The sequence below is a fragment of the Haliaeetus albicilla genome, chromosome 14, assembly GCF_947461875.1.
Source record: "Haliaeetus albicilla chromosome 14, bHalAlb1.1, whole genome shotgun sequence".
NCBI classification, from domain to species: Eukaryota; Metazoa; Chordata; class Aves; order Accipitriformes; family Accipitridae; genus Haliaeetus; species Haliaeetus albicilla.
In genome coordinates, this window is record NC_091496.1 from 18,410,866 (window position 1) to 18,425,119 (window position 14,254).

Here is a 14,254-nt window from a genome sequence, read left to right on the forward strand (position 1 = left end):
TTTCCTAACTACTGAATGATATTTAAACATTGAGAATGTTAGACCCAGATGGGCATGCTGTGAACTATTCATAATGTTAAATGCTAATATTCATAAAACAACAGCTTTCACCCTTTATGGATTGAAATACATAAAACTGTTGCTGGCCGATTATTGTTGCTTTCATCTGTGAACCTTGAAGAGGTTTTGATTTTAGCAGTTAATTGTATATCAGCAGAAAATTTCCCCCACTTGTCCTACTTTTAACATGCAGTAAAGCCATAAGTGCCTAAGAGTTGAAGTTAGTGATCTGTGTGGGCTTGAGATTCAAGATATGAACATTGTGGCATTGCTCACAATGCACTATAGGCTATCCATGCCAAAGGAATGGGACAACCTGTTCATGCATTTTCATGACACAGAACAAACATAACCAACATGCATACCAAACCTCAGCATACTACATATTGCTGCTTTAAAGGAGAGTATTTCCTGAAAAATCTGTGTGAAGTACTGCGAAGCACATATTACTGTGCACAGTCAAGTAGAACAACACGCAAAGTAAAGCGGGTCATGGTAACATTTTTAAATGGTGAGTGAGCACGAAGTGTTACTTTACTCACACTGCCTCTTTAACAAGGAAGAAAAACACAGTACAAATGAATCAGAAAAGGCTAGAGAACACAATTTTCTTGAAAAAGGAAAGTAGGGTGAACCAAAATTGTCTTTACCTCTATGTTGCTCAAAACTATAGTTCTCTTTACTGTGTTAACTACATGCAGAGCTCAGAGGTCACGATCAATTTGTTAAAGCAAGTAAAGATAAAACTCACTTTGCAGGGGCAAGAGGTGAGGTTGGGGGGAGCACCAATTTTTATTGAAGTGAAAGACCTAAATATCTCCGATCTTAGCTGAAAAAAAAAATAATCTCTTTCTACTGTAATGATTTATGGAAGGCATATCTGAGTTACTTTGTATCTCCATTTTCCCCTGTGGTGTCAGTTCCCAAAACAAGCCGCCTCTCCAATGATTCACTGGGATCATGGAACTGTAATGAATCATGAAAAATGCAGTCTGGTCAGAAAGCTTAATCCAGTTGATAGTGAAGACAGAAGAAAACAAAATTAGACTGGACTATTTCAGCTGCAAGGGACTTACAATGATCATCCAGTCCAACTGTCTGACCTATTCAGGTCTGACCAATAGTTAAAGTATGTTGTTAAGGGAATTGTCCAAACATGAACAGGCCACCTCCCTACAAAGCCTGTTCCACTGTTTGAGCACCCTCTTGGTTTAAACGATATTTGATACACCCCAGGATGGGGTTTGCCCTCTTGGCTGCCAAGGGCACACCCCTGACTCCTATTGAGCCTGCTGTCGCCCAGCACCCCCAGATCCCTTTCCGCAGGGCTGCTCTCCAGCCACTCCTCTCCTACTCTATACTTGTTTGTGCCCGACTCTCCTCTGCTCTAGAAAATATTCATGGCAGCGGTGGGATTCGAACCCACGCCTCCGGAGAGACTGGAGCCTTAATCCAGCGCCTTAGACCGCTCGGCCACACTACCCAGCTGCAAATGCTCTTTCCCTCTCCAGCAACTATAGCCTCCAGCCAAAATGTAACTGCAGGATGTTTTGAAACAAATAATTCCCATCCATGACTTAAATATAGTAGGAAAAAGGACCAATAAAGGCTATTCCTATAGGTAGAGACAGACACTGCTTGCAGTGCACCACATATTTCTAGTCCCCTCATTAGCTGTCAGGGAACATCAGCTGGAAAGTTCTAGAAATATCTCCTTGCCTATGAACCTGTGATCCCTTCCCAAGAAAAGAAAGGGTGATGGTATATTTTGGGGAGGAATGTGTGTTGACTTTGCATTCAACTTTATATTTTCATATTTTTGGAGTGTAGTGAGAATGGGGCAATGAAACATCTGTCCCTTCATGCAAACACAGTCACTGCAGTGTTTACATCATCTACTCTAGGCCTCTAACAGATGCTATTTGGAGGACCTATGTTAAGTAACAACATTTCCTAATGAATGAAGGAAGGAACATAAGTCCATGCATCAAAGCAAGACAGAGCATCAAAATTAAATGTCTAAAACAAGGAATGTGGGTACTCTGCCACTATGCAATATGCCATGGCGTGAAGGTAAAAACAGACTGACGTCCTAAGTGTTGATGCATTATTCTGTGATGTCTGTAGAGCATGGAATTCAAGGGCTTGTTTTATGTTCATTTTGACTTTTCCAGGGACAGTTCAACTGAAACATGTATTACAGATTCTTTGATTCTACCTAAATGCTTCGACACCTAGGTAGCTGCTTTCCTGATTCTGTTCTTCAGTGCTGCTTTTGCTTCGGTTCTTCAGTGCTCCGTGCCCTTCTGCCAAGTAGATAATATGTTGTCAATAATTCAGCAATACTAGATGCTCAAGCATCCTGAACAAACTGTGTGCATATATATATAACTGTAGAGAAGCTGGGTGATGAAATTTCTTTAAACCTGTGTTACAGTTTAACCCCAGCCGGCAACTAAGCACCACCCAGCCGCTTGCTCACTCCCCCCACGTCGGGATGGGGGAGAGAATTGGTAGAGTAAAAAGTAAGAAAACTCATGGGTTGAGACAAAGGCAATTTAATAGTTAAAGCAAAAGCTGCGCACGCAAGCAAAGCAAAACAAGGAATTAATTCATGACTTCCCATCGGCAGGCAGGTGTTCAGCCATCTCCAGGACAGCAGGGCTCCATCACACCTGACGGTGACTTGGGAAGACAAATGACATCACTCCGAACATCTCGCCCTTCCTTCTTCTTCCCCCAGATTTATATGCTGAGCATAACATCATATGGTCTGGAATACCCCTTTAGTCAGTTGGGGTCAGCTGTCCTGGCTGTGTTCCCCCCCAACTCCTTGTGCCCCCCCCAGCCTCCTCGCTGGTGGGGTGGGGTGAGGAGCAGAAAAGCCCTTGGCTCTGGGTAAGCAGGGCTCAGCAGGAACGAAAACATCCCTGTGTTATCAACACTGTTTTCAGCACAAATCCAAAACAGAGCCCCATACCAGCTACTATGAAGAAAATTAACTTTATCCCAGCCCAAACCAGCAGAATGTGTTGGAGTAAGAACTGTATACCACACAGTTGTTCCAAATACTGAATATGACACATATACTTACGAGGGGTGGAGTGTGCAGATGCTGCATCGAATTTTCTAGATTTGTAGTTCTGGGGGAAACTTTTCTTAGTCCTTCACACAAACTGAGCCAGTAACAGTAAAAATTTAAGTCTCTCATAACATGTGCAACATGAAGAACCCTATCTGGATTATTTCTGACATTCAGATTGTCCTGGTTTCAGCTGGGATGTAGTTAACTGTCTTCCTAGTAGCTGGTACAGTGCTATGTTTTGAGTTCAGTATGTGAAGAATGTTGATAACACACTGATGTTTTCAGTTGTTGCTCAGTAGTGTTTAGACTACAGTCAAGGATTTTTCAGCTTCTCATGCCCAGCCAGGGCAGCTGACCCAAACTGGCCAACAGTGTATTCCATACCATGGGACGTCCCATCTAGTTTAGGAACTGGGAAGGGGGGGGCAGGGAATCGCCGCTCGGGGACTGGCTGGGTGTCGGTCGGCGGGTGGTGAGCAATTGCCCTGCGCATCATTTGTACATTTCAATCCTTTTATTACTACTGTTGTAATTTTATTAGTGTTATCATTATCATTATTAGTCTCTTCTTTTCTGTTCTATTAAATCGTTCTTATCTCAACCCAGGAGTTTTACTTCTTTTCCTGATTTTCTCCCCCATCCCACTGGATGGGGGGGAGTGAGTGAGCGGCTGCGTGGTGCTTAGTTGCTGGCTGGGGTTAAACCACGACACAGATGCTGATTCTGTGTATATAGCTAATAGCCCAGCCTCCTATGGACCTGATCTTCCCAGATGGACAACTGTGTAGCATTTTCTGTCAAGTGATTCAAAACATATGAGCCTCACTGTGAAGTGCTAGTAGCCTGGTTTGTAGATTCTCTGACATCCTATTAACCTGTAACTTATGTCACAGTCCTTACAAATCATGTCCTCTTATCTTTGTGCTAGAGTCAAGTGAATTTTTCTTTTTGTACAGTATTGATATGAGCTGCCTCGATGTTTATGGAATGGCATTGCTCCTGGGATTCAGCTCCAATGCCTTGATGCACTCACAATATAAACTGATACCATCTCTCTACCTGTTTTCAATGATATTAGTAGTTGCTTCCTCTTTCCTAAGTAAATTTCATATTTAGTATTAACTGCTGCATAATTAAGGTCTCTAAGGAGCCATTAGTGAAAAAGATTTTGCAATATGCAAGTGAACCTAACTTCTTCCTTACATGAAGAATTGTATTCCTATTCCTCTTCATTTAGATGGAAGCACACAGTTTATATTCTGTAGCTCTACAGTAAGTTTTTCCAGCTCCTTTCTCTTTGTATGCTTTTTTTAGATCATTCCCCCAGCATGCAGAAGCACAACGGAAGGCTTGCTAATATGGAGAGCTCTGTTCAGTCAGGAAGTGCTTAATCAGGTCACCCATTTTATCAGGTTGTCTTTGCAGTAGTTGGTGTGCATAATGATAATGTCAATGATTAGAGACAGAAGCTATAGCATTGTGTTATATTTGGCCAGTGTAATATTTTAATGTTTCAAGCATTTTATATATCTTTATGGATTTCATATTGCTAGTAGCCCCAACTAAGAGGGTAAGATAAAGTAGACCTCCTGCACGAACTAAAGACAGTAGGGATGGTAATTAATCCCCACTGATAAAGCAATGTTTTTTTCTTGGGGCTTATATGCATCAGGATTGATATGCCAGCAGGAGAAAAAAATCAAAGATAATTCTATATGAAAAGGCAAGCTAGATGTGGAAGAGCAACACACCCTCATTAAACACACAGGACAGAAAGGTTCTGAAAAAGAGTGTAGAGAAAGTTCACATCCACTAGGGTGTTTAAGGGGAGGAAGAGTTACTATGTAGAAGGGTTGTGCACACCCAGCCATATAAGCAGTTTCTTGTGTTAGGATTATGGGATCATAGGATAGGATCTTGTGATAATTTAGGGTGGAAGGTGCCTGTGGAGATTTCTAGTCCAGCTTCCTGCTCAAAACAAGGTAATCTCTGTGGTCAGACCAGGTTGTTCTGGATTTTATCCTGTTGGGTCCTGAAAACCTCGAGGGATGGACAGAGACTGCACAACTTCTCTGGATAACCTGCTTGCAACCAAGATTCCACTCCTTGCTTCTGCAGAAAAAGTTTCTCCTTATATTCAGTATGAAACTTATTGCAACTTATACCCATTGTCTCTTATTTTCCTTCCATGCACCACTACACAGACCCTGGCTCTGTCTCTCTATGACCTCCCCATAGGTACTGGGGGGGCAGCTGTTCAGCCTTCTTGGCTAAACAAGCCAGGGTCCCTTTGCTTCTCCTCACAGGGCAGGTGCTCCAACCCCCACCTCTCTTGGTGATCCTTCAATAAACTTGCTACAGTTTGTCAATGTCTATCTTGTGTTGGGGGGGCAAACTGGACACAGCACTCCAGATGCAGGCTAATGAGTGGTGAATGGAGGAGGATAGCCCCTCCCCTTGATCTACCAGCTCTGCTCCTGTCAATATAGCCCAGGAGGCTGTTGGAGTTCTCTTCTGTCAGGACATGCTGTTGGATCATTTTCAGCTAGCTGTCTGACAAGACCCCAGGGCCTTTTTTCACACAGCTGCTCTCCAGTTAGTCTGTCCCCAGCCTCTGTCACTGTAGGGGGGTTCTTCCATTCCGTGTGCAGCTCTTCATATTTGGTCCTGCTGAAATTCATAAGGTTACTTTAGCCTGTCCTGTATAGCAGCCCTGCTGTCAAGCATACTGATTGGTCTCCTAAATTTGGTATCATCTCCAAAGCTGATGACAGTACACTCCACTGCCTTTTCCAGACCATTGATAAAGACATTAAATACAAGATTTCCCAGGTTAGATGTCTCTGGCACTCTATTTGTTACCAGTCTCCAATATGAGTAAGACCCATTAACCTCTACCTTTTGAGCCCGATCATTCAACTAGAATTTTACCCATTGGTTGTTCACTCACCCAGCCTTTAGTGTCCTATCTCACATGCAAGAACATGGTAGAAGACAATGTTGAAAGCCTTCCTGAAATTTATATAAATGACAACCCTCACCCTCCCCTCATCCATAAATCCAGTCATTTTATCACAGAGGCAACAAGGTTGGTCAGGTATGATTTACCCTCAGTAACCCAGTCACCTTTTTCTCCTCCATGTGCCTGGAGAAGTGTCCCAAGAGGACTTGCTTTATGATTTGCCCAGGGACAAAGTAAGGTTGAATGGCCTGTAGTTCACCAGCTTTTCTTTTTTGATCCTTTTTGGAGAAGAGTGCTTTTCTTCACTCATCAGGAATCTCCCTCAATCTCCATTATCTTTGAAAGATGACAGAAAGCAGCCTTGCAAGGACACTGGTCAGTTCTCTCAGCATCCTTGGATGCAGCCCAACCTATGGACACATATAGTTTGAGGTTTTTTTCAGGTAACACCAGTCTTGATCCTCATCCACTGCTAATAGTTTTTCCCCTCCTTCAAGCTTTTCATCAATCAGAGAGGCCTGGGAGACCCCATTGATGAAAAGTGAGGCAAGAGTGACACTGAGTAACTCAGTCTAGTTTGCATCCACTGTCTCTAAGTTACCTGCCCCATTCAGCAATGTTCCCACATTTTCCTCTTCAGTATTTTGCTACTAATGTGGCCATAGAAAATTTCCTTGCTGCTTTTTATGTTCCTTGTAAGCGTCACATCTCAGTGAGTTTTAGCTTTCCTAACACAATCCCTACATATATAGGTAATATTTCTGAATTCTTCCTTTGTATCCTCTCCCATTTCCACCTCCTCTTTTTTTGCATTGGGACAGTGTCCCCCCCACAGGATCCCACCGAGAAGTTTCCTGAATATGCTTACGGATACTTGCCTGAAGTCCAGGGTCAGTATTCTTGCTCCTCTCTTTCCTCACTCCCCTTAGCATTCTGAGCTCCACTGCTTCAAGGTCACTACAGCTGAGACTGCTATTGATTATCATCTCCCCAACCAGTTATTCCTTGCCTGTGAATAGCAGAACCAGCTGCGTGTCACACAGGGTTGGTCCACCCTGTACTTCTGTCACCTTCAGAAATCTGCTTGACTGCTTGCATCCCACTACATTGCCATTCCAGCAAGGTACAGGGAGGTCAAAATCTCCCATAAGAGCCAGGGCCTGTGATACAGAAACTTCCAGTAATTGTTCTCCTTTTATGCCTTCTCTGAAATACTATTGATTTGAATAAATTGAATGAGAGAATTCTGGCCACAAAATAACCTTGTCATTGCCCCTGAGAGAGCAAGAAGTCAGATGCTGAACTTCAGTGATATGCTGTGTTGAACAAGGCAGATTCTCAATGTGGAGTCCAGGGACTGCAGTCCTGACAAGTGCGGGCTTGGAAACTAGGTGGGTTAGCCCTTCCAGCATGCATGAAGGGCCTGAAGGTACAGTAAATCAAGGACTGCAAATAGATGGCTATAGCCTGCACTCTGAATGCAAGCACTTCACAGAAACAGAGCACAAGATCAAAGCTGTGGCAGAACTGAATCTGGTGGCTTACATTCACCTTGAGAAGTCATAGCAATGACTAATGTTTACTTTACAGAACTGTAGTCAGACTTCTACTTAAAATATTCAGGATTCATGGTTTAAACGGCAGAGCCTCTGTCCAGGTGGCATAAACCAGGTCCAGTCACAGAGTCAGCAGATCTGACCCTTTGAGTAGTGCACTTCCAGCGTAGAATATTTGGACAGAAGAGGCAAGTCATTCAGCACAAGATTCACTAGCCTCACTTATGACTTTCATTCAGTCACACACCTTGGTCATTTTAATAGCAAAAAGATACAGAAGATGTGCAGCAAGGAACACTAAAAAAAAAAAAAAAAGCCTGTATTCTTGGAGTCTAATTACAGTTCCCATGATGAGAACAACAACCAGTTTAGGGCTGGAAAAGAGGTGCTGTGAACAGGGGGTCTGTACAGGAGGCCAGGGGAAAAAAAAACACTGGCATTTTAAGGTGGACTAGCTAATCTATCACATAGAGATGTGCTGCACCTCATTCAGACACTGTCTGGGTCTGTACGAACTGCTGACAACACCTAACAGGTATGCAGTTTTACTGATTACAGACAATAAATTTATGACTGCATTAGCATAAAAGAAACTTATTATACCTTTCCAACACCATTATGCTTAAACAACCACGATTAAACTCCTAAACCTTAACTTTCTCACTTTGGGATAAGCCTCTTAGATCACTGTTGTGTAGATACACTTTAGTGAGCTCTCAGACAGCTAGACTTGGACTTAGAAAGAGTACACTTAGAGCAGCACTGTGCCAAGCTTTGATTTATTATTTTTGTTTCTGAAATCCAGGCTTATTGCTTCAGGATGGTGCTCTGCTGGCTCACACACAAGGTACTAGCTCACTCACAAGTAGCACAAGACAACACTGTATAGTGTAGAGTGACATGGAAATACAAAAAATAGCAAATCAAAGCTTCAAATTTATTGTGGAAGCTGCATTTTATTTGCCATTTCTACCTGTCAGGGGCTACCCATATTTGTTCTAGCATGGCTAGATACAAAAGGGTTATGATAAGGTACCATATTTTACCAATAAATAGCTTTCCTTTATGTTTTACACTACACCTTGAGCTTAAAATTTTGATTTGTTCTAGTAGGGATCATATTATACAAATCTAAATGATAGCAAATATATTAACTCATATCAGCTTTGAGAATTTTTTTTATATTACTATTTCTTATCGGAACTGCAATAAACTGCAGGAGTCTGCACAACTGTTATAAGGTTGCCCCATTGCTTTTCCACATAAGGCATGTTTAAATTGAAGTATGTAATTTTAATGCTGCCATTGTTTTAATCTTAATTTTGGCTTCAAGGAAAACACAGTCTTGATAAACAGCAATGTCAACTGAAGTAGTTTTTGTTACCAAGAAACTTTCTCACTCATTGGTGAAAATATCTGTTTGGGGCAATATTCAAATCCATGTACATTTATGCACATGTATGTATGTATAAACATTTTGAAAATCACATTGGTATTCCCAACAGTTTATTCCGCAGGGTAACTTTTCATGTGGCTTCATTTATATTTTCCTCTGAAGTAAAATATAACAGCAAGCTCAGAATTTACCCTGTTAAATTGTTCTATGATCAAAATATACTGAAGGAGAAACCTATCTAGTCAGCTAATAAGGTGATGCTGGTTATTCTATAAATACCCACCAAATGTTAGAAAATTTAAGATCATGAAGTTTTATTCTTATTGGACACATTACTGCACTTGGAAATATAAATTGGTATTAGCTCAATATTGACTCATAAATTAACCTTTTCTATGTAGATTAATAGTACAGCTGGATTTCATGGAATGGCACCATGAAATGGCACTGGGGTATCATGTTGCAATTATTTTTACTCTTTCCTTGATGCTTGAAATTCTATTTTATTCATGCACAAAGTTCAAAGGTTTGGATGCTTGAATTGAACCATTTACCATATGCTAAATGTTCAAAAATTTCTTTATTATTTTCACGAAAACTGATTCAAGGGAGTGTTGTTGTTTTCCGGGGCAAGGGGTAGGCTGTTGGCTGGAATTTTGAATGTTACTGTAAGAGAAACATATTTTTGTATGAAAGTGTCCCTGAAAGGAAAGAAACTCCACATGTGACCATTTCTCTGCAATATTTTAAAAAATACTTATTGAGTATCTTTTTGTTCCTCTCTTCTTCATGTTTCTGACTTCTTCCTCAACCTCCCTTTCTTTTCACCAATTAAAGAGCATCCTTTTTGCTACTATAATTCATCTCTTTATTCTAAAATCCTCCCAGCTGATTCCCACTTCAGCCTGGATTTCTCTTCATTACCCTTAATATTTCTTTTTTCTCCTCTGATAACAATTAAGTCTTCTTGACAGCTTCCAAATGTTGTCATGGGAATTGAGCCAGCTCTGCAATGGCATTTGTTGTCTCTTTTGTCTGGTCTCAGCCTAAGCCTGCTGTTGTTTTTGCCAATCTCTTTTCCTCAAAGACTCCTTTGGTCAGAAGTGTCAAAGACAAACCTGAGTATCTCCTGCCTGGTGACGCCTCAGGGAATCTAACAAGTACTTTTAAATTTAAAAAAAATAGATGTATATCCTTCATTAGTACACACAATAAATATGCACTGTAGAAGTCAGGAATTGTCATGTTCAGAGGTGGCAGTTAATGAGAAATCTTAGTTTATACTTACAATGACCCTTTAGTGAAAGAACAAGAGGGAAGAATTTTGAGGAATCAGATTCATGTTTCTGATTCATTCACTCTTCCAGCATACTCTAACAAGCCGCTGAATGAGGATATTCCAGGGCCTGTAGGATTTCAGTCCATTCTTCTGGAAGGGTCAATCACCTTTAGACCTGCTCTTTATACAATCTAGAGAAGACCAGAGTTTGCCCTATCTTCTTGTAAGGACAGCAACACTACACCTCATATGGAGGGAAGGACAGGTTTCAGGCAGATGCAGAGCTGTCAGGCAAAACATAACTCTTCCCCTTTCATGTTTGGCCCTCTCCAGAAAGAGGAGAAAAAGAAACAAAGAAAGGAATACAGCTGACTGAGAAATCAATAAACTTTACTAAGATTTAAACTTCCCAATTAAAAACCCGCCCTGCTTTATTTTTAATTGTGTGTCCTGTGAACTGGTATTGCTTTTTCTTCCAAAATCTTTCAAATCTTATTGTAGCTATTACCTTTTATGGTTAGCTTCCTATAAATATCTCAGAGCTATTAATGAGTAAAATAAAAATACTTCATAAAAAGAATACATTGGCACCATGCTTGGGTTTTTTTCATGGATCTACAGTGTAAAATGAATAGGACTGAGCCACATTGTTCCCTTCATTTGTAAAGAGAAGTACAAAGAAATATCATAGAGCTCTACTAAAAACTTAATATTGTCTTAAATTGCTGTTATCATTTTGTGAGCGAAGCTTAGAAATCCCTTAGTTTTGTTACAGCTGAAGAACAAAGCCAAGGAAATGGAATAATTCCAGCTAAACTCATATAAGTGTTAGATTCTACAAAATTTCTGCCAGGCTTTTATTATCTGCTCATACACACATGTGGTGGTTTAGTGTCTCTCAGATTATTTGCTTGGTTTTCTCTCACCAAATGATAAAGTGAAGCAATTTTTTAGTATTTTTCAACCAGACCAAGTAAACTCCAAGGATATTTCTTCCAGTCTTCCTAAATTGCATATATAGCACATTTGAATACAAGCAAAAGCATATATTTAATTTTATTAATATTGCAGGAGGTGAGCAGAGACAAAATAACGTTATGGCACTAGTTCTTTTCAACAGCTTTGTTATTCTGATGAACTCAAAGCATTTTAAAAACACTATTTTAGTCTTGAAATAACTACTGCCTACCTCTTTTTAAAAGATGCATAAACTAAAATCCCATAAGGTATAGTGAGCTTCCTGAAATCAAGCAATGAGTTAATGAGTGCACTTAGGGCACCTGAACTGGTTATAAACTTAAGGGCGATTGTGTGATTAAGAAAATCTGGAACAACCAAATATATCATAGTGGTTAAATGGCAGTCAGAAATTAATTGGAGAAATGGAGCCAGGGATGATTCAAGCTTTGATTCTCTCTTTTCAGCAGGTGGGGAGACTGCAGAGGGGGCAGCTGTTCTCCAGCCTGTTTGCAGCCTGTTCCCCCATGGCAGTGAATCCCAGCCTGGATAAACACTCTCAGACCCATCACTCAGCAGGCTGGGAGACACGTCCTGATCTTCACCTCACTTTGCTGTGTGGACATAGTAGGGAAGTTAACCAAAAGTTGCTTGCTAAAGAAACTGCAGAAGAAGCACCACAGAATAGGAAAAGGTAAGAGAAATAAAAATTATCCTTCGTATGCTCTCATTTCTGATGATTGGGTTTTTTATGCACAAATCAAAACTAGTTTGGAATTAAAAGGATTGGGAAAAAGCAGAACATGAAAATCAAATAACTTTAATTGAACTTTTCTCAGTTTTGCCAGCTGGAAGACCTTTTGTTTGTTTGTTTTTATTTCAAATTTCTTTCCTTGCCAATTGCATTTTTTCTGAAATTTCCACGGACTTGCCTTTCCCTTATGACATATTTATTATAGTGTACTGAATACTAAGCTGGAATCTGTTCTGATATGAACAAAAAATAAAAGAGAAAGAAACAGAAAATTGAAGAAAGGAAAAGAAAGAAAGAATAGGAGGAGAGAGAGAGAAAGGACAAACACAGCCCCAAAAATCTTTCCACAATTTTTTCTTTCCAAAGTTACTTCAGATTTTGTGCATTTAAAATTCACCCTGATCCATGAGGTAACAGCCTTCTGAAGGCTGTGTATTAATTTGTCAACACATCCCTTTTTTGTTGCATAGTTTAGTAAGATGCAGTAATTTCTCCTGTATCACTACCAGTTTCTTCCACAGCAGTACCAGTTTACACAAGAATGACAGCAGGAACACAGCTGTCAGACTGAAGATATTTGGTTTGTCTAGTTTTGACAGTGAGAAACCCAGAGTATTTGCTATTTCATGAACAGTACAAACATCTCAGCTATTTTTAATCTTTGTCGTCATGATAAAAAATAAAACTTACATGAAACACAGTGTGAGCCAAGCTGCTTTGGATCCATTTCAAAAATTGTACCCCTTGGGGTTTCTGTTCACATCTCAGCCAACTGGGTAGAGCTTGAAGGCACAGGGACAGAAACATCTGCCTACAAAATAACTGATCATATTCACCTCACATGCTCAAAGCTAGAATCAACTAAAGGTCTCATCTACTGTAACCAATGGCTATCTGAGTTTCCTGTTTTCTGACAAGTTATTTTAAGCAATGAAGACAACTTAAGAGACTTAGTGCTGTGCTACATGAAAGCCCAGAAAACCATTCTCATGCCACTGGGTAGTCTAACAGCTTATACTTATTTTCATACAGTGTCATCCTTTATCACGATCCCATGGCACATGATTAACAAAACCACTCTCCATTCCTTCTCCACAAAGTTTTTATTATTGTGTATTTTCTGTTTCCTGAAAGAAAGGCAATGTGAGGGAAAAAAAAAATAATCCAGAAGACAAAACACAGCATACATCAGTTAGGAGGAACAGAAACAAATCTCTGCTTCTTAAAATGGTCTCTGAAATAATCCAATTGGTAGTATATCTCTAGATTAAAATGAGGCAGAAAAAAGAGCTAGTTTTACATTTAAGGATCTCTGATCTTTTGCCTGTATATTCTGTGGCACTTGCAGCAAATCCACAGTAAGACACTAAGCTTGGTAGCATGGCAGACAGCCTAACATCATGGTTAGAGAGAGTAGAATCAGCTGAACAAGTTTAAAGCTTTATAGCATAGTCAAGGTATTTATTTTACTAGGTAGTTTGAGAGGCTTTCTTGATTCATTCAGTTTTTTACCAACTATCTCCTTTGGAAGCTACAGTTAGTTCTTTGTTTTTATATTTATATAGGGCCTTTTTTAAAACACCCTTGCCAAAATCTCAAAACACAATGCTGCTCTTGTGAGTACCGATACAGTGTTGTAACCAATGCTACAAGCACAATACCACTGCTGGAAACATTCGTAGAGGAAACATGGGATACCTTTTCCCCCCTCAGGCTTACATAGATATTGTAAGAAATATATCATTGTTGGTTTATAGGACAATGGCATAGCTTCCAACAGCCTATCAATTCTTCCCAGAAAGTGTCACAGAAGCAGCACTTTCAAAGACTGATTTAGCAATACAGCAATTTCTCTAACAAAGAATGTATTTTTAATGATGTTTCACCATTTTTTGACAATGGCTTTTCATGTTCATTTATTTTAATTATGCTGTGTATATGTCAAAAGATCATTCCCAAATCCAGAAAGAAAACACTCATCTTTAAAATGAATCGATTACACTAAAAAATTCAAACACCAATAGTAAATGATGTTACTGAAATTTAAGAATAAGGTGAATTGCTCTGAAGACATTTTAATAACAAGGAGGGGAAAGCATGTGTGGTTCTCCATTTCTCTGTGAAATGCCCGGACAAGGGGCTGTAAGTAGACACATGGAGCAATGCATGTGCAGCAGGCTCAGTGTGCAGGGAATTGCTTGTTAC

At 40.0% G+C, this 14,254-nt stretch overlaps 1 non-coding gene across 1 annotated transcript; it reads right to left on the reverse strand.

Moving 5' to 3' along the window:
• Positions 1-1,461: 1,461 nt before the first annotated feature.
• On the reverse strand, positions 1,462-1,543 carry TRNAL-AAG (transfer RNA leucine (anticodon AAG)). Its single transcript has one exon. It is a non-coding gene; the product is annotated as a tRNA-Leu (tRNA).
• Between the last annotated feature and the right edge of the window lie 12,711 nt (positions 1,544-14,254).